This window comes from Desmodus rotundus, chromosome 2, assembly GCF_022682495.2.
Source record: "Desmodus rotundus isolate HL8 chromosome 2, HLdesRot8A.1, whole genome shotgun sequence".
Lineage (NCBI taxonomy): Eukaryota > Metazoa > Chordata > Mammalia > Chiroptera > Phyllostomidae > Desmodus > Desmodus rotundus.
This window is the reverse complement of record NC_071388.1, coordinates 144702817-144710302: the sequence shown is the minus strand read 5'-3', so window position 1 is coordinate 144710302 and position 7486 is coordinate 144702817. Positions and strand designations below refer to the sequence as shown.

The following is a 7486-nucleotide window of genomic DNA, read 5'->3' as shown; positions in this document are numbered from 1 at the left end:
TTAACTTTTCACTACAAGACCACGCTGCTCCTTAAGTCAAAATTTTACTCTCTATTCCATTTCCCACTCAAAACGTACAAACCACGTCCTGTACAATTTACTTGAAGCTATGCAGTGAGCACAAAGAGCTGCCTCAATGCATTTCACACAGCAAATCAGCCGTGTAGCAATGTGCACATATTGATAACATGAATCTCTTCTGATTACTGAAAATCCCAAAGAGTAATTAAGTCTGATATAAGTATTTTTTTCGCCTTGAGTTTTATAACTAAAATAAGCCTAGTGCACAATCATTAAGGTTTAGTTCAAAGGAATCATAAAACAAATGTTTTCATAGCCAATGTCTTATTCTTTTCCATGTACAAGTGACGTTTTACTCAGCTGCCTAAGGAGAGTCTGAGTCTCTTTATTAACTGCAACATCAGCTGCCTTCTACCAAAAGAGGTATAATTTCTTCAGGTCCATCGAGGTTGAATCAAATAAACACCAAATTTCTCAAGTACCCTATTCATAACACGAAGATGACATTTAAACACGTTAAGTTGTAAAATACAAATATGTCCCAGCACCTAAAGCCATTATTAAAAGCAAAAGTATGCTCTTAGAACCCAGAACTGATTTTCATAGAATCCAGACCCATGTATTGTTTTCTAAGACAGAAGCAGGGACTCAGAGACATCTTAAAACAGAAAGCAGAGGAATCCAGTATGAGAGAAAAAGAAAAATTTTCTTATATTCAGTTTTTTGGGAAATCTGACATTTTGGAGGTTAATAATGCTGCAAGAATGGCCGTATCTGGAAAAACACCACCTATACATATAGCATCCATACTCAGCTAAGGGAACTTACCATACTCTCAGCATAGAAATTTCAAAATTTGATCAATGTCAGCTTACATTACTGTGGCGTCATTGATTTTCATGTCCATGTCACACATCACATGGATACATTTTCATTTCAAGATCTGCACTTTGAAAGGCCTGGGCTTCCATGTGCTGTTATCTCTCTCTTTCTCTCCCTTTCTGTGCCTCCCGCATCTCTCTTTTTCCTGCTGTGTCCCTGATGTTTTTTACCCAGATAACCACTCTGAAGGGATGTCTGAATGAAGCTGCCCCTGGTGCATCTGAAAGCCCTGTACCTAGGGCACGAGTGAGGAGTAACCCCTGTGCAATGATCTCTGCAGAAAACCTCTGCGCATTGTCTAACTGTTGAATTTTCTAGGCTTTGAATAATTCGTGCTTCAGTGGTAGCAGAAATCTTTTGTTCTGCCACATCATCCCTGATAGCAGTGGGACATGCCTGTGGTATTTTATCTGTCTCTTTAGTTGCTTTCCTACTTTCAGCCAAGCTCAGCTATTGTTTTAACATTTATACCTTAATTCTTAAATTTGTTTCTTTTTCTTTGCTACTATATTCTGTACATCTGTTCTTGGCCAAATATTTCGTTTTCCTCCTGCTCCACACGTATCATCTCTCCTTACCTTCTTCCCTCAGCTTTCAGCACACGCTAGATTAGCCAACTAAATCCAGAACATGTAGATGCTTTCATCTGTTTCCTTTTCCCACTTTCTTTTCTTTTCTGCATTATGAAAGTGGAGTGTTTGGGGGACATCGTCACTTCTCCCTTGGTTTTCCCATGGTCCTAAATCCCCTCATTCTAAGGACAGTATTAAAAATGTGTGAGTTTTGTACCATTTTCAGAAACTGGGGAGCTATAAATTGCCACTAGTTTTCTTTTCTCCTATGCTTATCAATTTTACAGTATATTGTAGATACAACTCTTGTGCTTTTAAGTTATAGTTTATTTTCTTATTTCCTTGGATGTGGAACTTTCTCTACTCTTCTTTTAAAGGTAGGGTGGGCTTTAAAAAAGAAAGTAGAGTAACAATACTTTATATAATACCCAAGCTTATTATGATTCATTTAAAAGTTACCCTACACATAAACATTTATATAAATTTTCCTTGGGAGGTAAAGGAGAATTTTGATATGCTATTAACACCTAAGTCATAGTTGTAACCCTTGTACTTACTATGTTTTTGAATTTTGATAAATAACATCTTTTTGGGATGTTCTTTTTCCAGCTGTAAAGTAAAAATTTAATGAACAAAACAAAAATACTTGTCCTGGACATAACATAGAAAGAAAACTACAGGCCAATATCGCTAATGGACATAGACACTAAAATCCTCAACAAAATATTGGCAAACCGCATCCAGCAATACGTTAAAAAGATCATACACCATGCTGGTCAGTGGTGGCCTGCCAGGCTTCGCTTGTGGACCAGAGCTTCCTAGGAGCCACACCCAGAGGAGTACTACATCACATAAACAGAACAAAAGATAAAAATCACATGATCATATCAATAGATGCAGAAAAAAGCATTTGATAAAGTACGGCACCCATTTAAAATAAAAACACGCAGCAAAGTGGTAGTAGAAGGAGCATACCGCAACAGAAAAAGGCTATGTATGAGAAAGCTTCAGCCAACATACTCAATGGGCAAAAACGAAAAGCTTTCCAACTAAGATCAGGAACGATACACAGGTGCCCACTTTCACCACTTCTCTTCAACATAGCACTGAAAGTCCTAGCCACAGAGATCAGACAGAAAAGGAAATAAAAGGCATCCAAATTGGAAAGGAGGAAGTAAAACTGTCATTGTTTGCAGATGACATGATAGTGTACTTAGAAAACCATAGAGAGTCCACCAAAATCTACTCTACCTAATGAGAGAATTTGGCAAAACAGAAGGATACAAAATCAATATTCAGAAATCGAAGGCATTTTTGTATACTGACAATGAAATATCAAAAACAGAAATTAGGAAAAAATCCAATTGACTATAGCAATAAGAAAAATAAAGTACCTAGGAATAAACCTAACCAAGAAGGTAAAAGAACTGCACTCAGAAAAATATATAACACTGAAGAAAGAAATTGAGGAAGACACAAATAAATTGCAGCATATACCGTGTTCATCGATTGGAAGAATTAACATCATCAAAATGCCCATACAACCCAAAGCAATTTATAGATTCAATGCAATCCTATTAAATTACCAATGACATATTTCACAGCTATAAGCAAATATTTCACAAATTTATATGGAACCATAAACAACCCTGTATAGGCTCATCAAATTTGAGAAAGAAGAGCAAAGCACAAGGGATTATAATACCTGATACCAAACTATATTACAAGGCCACAGAAATCAAAACAGTCTGGTACTGGCATAAGAACAGACACATAGATCAATGAAAAAGAATAGAAAGCCTAGAAATAAACACATGTGTCTATGGTCAATTAATATTTGAAAAAGAGGGCAGAAGCATAAAATGCAGTAAAAATAGCCTCTTCAACAAATGGTGTTGGGAAATCTGGACAACTACACACACACAAAAAAGAAACTCAACCACCAACTTACACCATACACAAAAATAAACTCAAGAAGAGTAAATGACTTAAATATACATTGTGACACCATAACAGTCCTAGAGGAGAACATGGGCAGGAAAATTTCAGATATCCCACACAGAATATTTCAGAAAATATTCAGAATATTTTCACCACTATGTCCCTTAGAGCACGGTATATAAAGGAAAGAATAAACAAATGGTACTACATCAAATTAAAATGCTTCTGCACAGATAAGGAAAACATCGGCAAAATGAAAAGGGAACCGACTCAATGGGAAAATATGTTTGCAATGATTCCTCAGACAAGGGTTTGGTTTCCAAAATATGTGAAGAACTCCCATGATTCTACACTAGGAAGACAACCAATCCAATTGCTCATCCAAAAAAATGAGCAAAGGACCTGAGCAGACACTTCTCCAATGAGGACATGCAGAGGGTACATAGACATATGAAAGGATGCTCAGTATCACTAGCCATCAGAGAGATGCAAGTTAAAACCACAGTGAGATAACACTTCATAGCAGTCCGAGAGGCCAACATAAACAAATCAACAAACAAATGTTGGCGAGGTTGTGGAGAAAAGGGAACCCTAGTGCATTGTTGGTGGGAATGCAGACTGGTGCAGCCACTATGGAAAACATGGATTTTCCTCAGAAAACTAAAAATGGAACTGCCTTTTCACCCTGCAATTCCACTGCTGGGATTATAACCTAAGAATACTGAAATACCAATTCAAAAAAACCTATGCACCCCAATGCTCATAGCAGCATTATTTACAGTAGCCAAGTGCTGGGAACAGCCAAAGTGCCCATCAGTAAATGAATGGATCAAAACACTGTGGTACATTTACACAATGGAATACTATGCAGTGGAAAGAAAGAAGGAGCTTCCACCCTTTGCGACAGCATGGATGGAACTGGAGAGCATTATGCTAAGTGAAATAAGCTGGGAGGTGAAAGACAAATACCATCTCACCTATAAGTGAAACCTAATCAACAAAACAAATAAGCAAGCAAAATATAACCAGAGACTTTGAAATAAAGAACAAACTGAAAGTAACCAGAGCAGAGGGGGGAAGGGATAACAGGGGAAAAGGGAGAAGGCTCATCATGGAACATGTATAAAGGACACATGGACAAAGCCAAAGGGGGTAGATCTAAGTTGGGAGGTGGGGATGGGTGTGGTTGGGGAGAGTAGCGGAGCAAAATGGAGACAACTGTACTTGAACAGCAATAAAATGAAAGATTAAAGAACAGGAAAAGTTTAACTGGAACATAATCAATAGAAGAAAAAAGCAAACAAAATAGAACCAGAGACATTGAAGTTAAGAACAATCTAACAATAGCCTGGGGTGAGTGGGGTGGGGACAGTGGGAAGAGGGGATTACAGGAACTACTATAAAGGACACATGGACAAAATCAAGGGGGAGGGTGGAGGTGGGGGAGGGAGGTGGGTTCAGCTGGGGTGGGGTGGAGGGATGGGGAGAGAATGCATACAACTGTAATTGAATAACAATAAATTTTTTTAAAAAAAGAACAAGAAAAGTGAAATAAAAAAGAATATTATTTTTGTATAGTATATAGATATTGACAAGGAAGTGTCACATAAATACCTTTAAATTTTGCATTAATTCTGGTAGGTAGATATTGTTAACTTTGAAAACAGGTTTAAAAGAGGTAAGTCACTGATTTATCATCCATAACTCCAAATGCAAAAGCATATCTTGCCCAAAGTTTGATGTACATGCATTTTTAATGCATATTAAGTAAAATGTGCTTTTTTCTTTTATGGACTTATTTGGATATGTCTAGTTTTTAATTAGATAACATTCTGGGAAGATAATATCTAGCCAGCAGTTAGGGCTCACTATATATCTTCCAGGTTAGGAGAGGGAAAAACACTAAAAGGAGTAGCATTGTAAAAGTCTCTTAAACACAGGAGTGAATGAAAAGTAAAAATGGACTCTCTGAGGTAGTCTTTTAAGATACATAAAGAATGTGACTGGAAAAATACTGGACTTGATCAAACTAATAGTTTCTTAGAAACTCCAGTTGTATGGCTAATTCAGGTATAGAATATGGAATTTCTGAAGGTCTCATTTAATTTTCTTTAAAATAATTAATTTGTATAAATTTAACTGACATTGATTTGTATGAATCACTTATATATCTAAACTTTTAAAGGAAATAGCTGCTATTTAAACCATTGAAAAATATTACTTAAGGAGTAATTTGGGCATGTTTTCTCATTATAGATAAGAGCTACAAATAATAGAGTGAAAATTAATGTAATTATACTTAAAAAGCATCAAAGTTAACTTGTATACTTAAACACTAAACTGTTTTTTTTAAAAATTAATGTTTATATTGTAAAATGTATAAATATAGTTATACGTATTTAAATATATGTATAAGCACACATTTGTAAATGTAAAATATATAAATATAAATATTTATCAAATGTTTAGTTATGTTATAGTGAGATTGGAAATGCAAAGAATAACTTTTCATATCTTTCTTCACATTCTCAAGGTTTTCTATTTGTCAACTTTCAATTAAGCAAAAAATACCAAGTGGCAAAATCTAGTCAATTTGGATATCCAGATTATGTCAGCAGCTGCTATATAGTTCTTTGTGTTTATGAAGAAATCATATTATCAACCATCTTCCAGAATTTAATATTTTTTGAACTAGAGAATCTTCTTTATGTTGAAAGAAAAGACTGAATTATAGCTGATTTCAGTTTTGTTTTCTGTTTTCATACAATTTTCTAATTTCTTTACCAATTGATGCTAATAATCAAAATATAGCTAGAATTTTTATATTTTGAATTAAAAGATGAAATAAATTTATACATTTATTCACTTATGTCCATATGCCTTAACAAATGCCCATTCTTGATTTACTTACTAATTAATTTTTGCCAGCAGTTATGTTCACTTTCACTCTAAATGTTTATTATTTGAGTACATTGATTTGACAATTTTCTAACAAAAATATGTTTATTTTAAAATTAGCTTTAGGAATTAGTAAACACATTTATAATTTGTCAGTTTGCTCACTCAGTATTTTACACTTGTGTATAATATGAATGATAAGTATTTAAAATTCATCAGTCTTAAGACATCAGCATAGGTAAGTCGAGTCAGGTTTTGAAGATCAAATTAACACTAAATATCATTGTGATATTAGTGTTCCTCCTTCTGCTATTCTTATATTAGCAAAATTCCCATATTTATGTATGTTGAAATTAAAGGTCTGGGCTGTGACCCCTGAGTGGTTCTAATTACTGAAAAGTGATAGGAAAATCCAATTTTTACACACCAGGTGCTGGTGTGAGACCAGCATGTGTGTGCCTGAGCAGTGAGCACCGCAATTGGTGGAAATAGTGATTTAGTTTTATCAAGGCAACACTTCTCATATGACAATGTTTTGTTTGAATTGTATTCTTTTTAATTGCATTTGCTTTTATATTAAATTTGATATATTTTTTCTAGTTGTATAAAAGTTATCTGTAGGAAGAGGTTTTATTTAGCTGTGTTTATAGATACCTATGTAGACCATTATTTTGATCCACAGATCCCAAACAATTTTGTGGCAATACAATAACATATTTTTTCTTACTTTGAAGATGTAACTGCTCTCTATTTATTAATACCATTTAGTCATGTGTTAGGAGCCACTGGGCCTCGGTTTATTAAGTTAATGTTTTACATTATTTATAAATACATAATCATCATTATTTCTCTAGTAAGATTGTATTGAAGAATCCTCTGTTTTAATTGTTTTTTTTAATTCATAGGGACCATGCTAACCTTCTCTGTGTCATTCCAATTTTAGTAAATGTGCTGAAGTGTGCACTAAAGAATTTTCTTCAAGGTGATAGAGGTATTTTATAAATATTTGAAAATAGAATTTAAAAACAAAGTAAATGATTTGACCTTAGAGATTTCCATAATACAATATATTGTAGTCATTTTAAAAAGCTAAATGAATACATTATATTTAGAAAAATTGGGGAGGACATTTATAAATTGTCTAAAGCTATTGTGACCCAATTTAATAACTA

The 7486-nt window shown here is 34.3% G+C and overlaps 1 pseudogene; it reads right to left on the bottom strand.

Moving 5' to 3' along the window:
* Window positions 1-7181: 7181 nt before the first annotated feature.
* LOC112322310 (U6 spliceosomal RNA) lies at window positions 7182-7278 on the bottom strand (annotated as a pseudogene).
* Window positions 7279-7486: the final 208 nt, after the last annotated feature.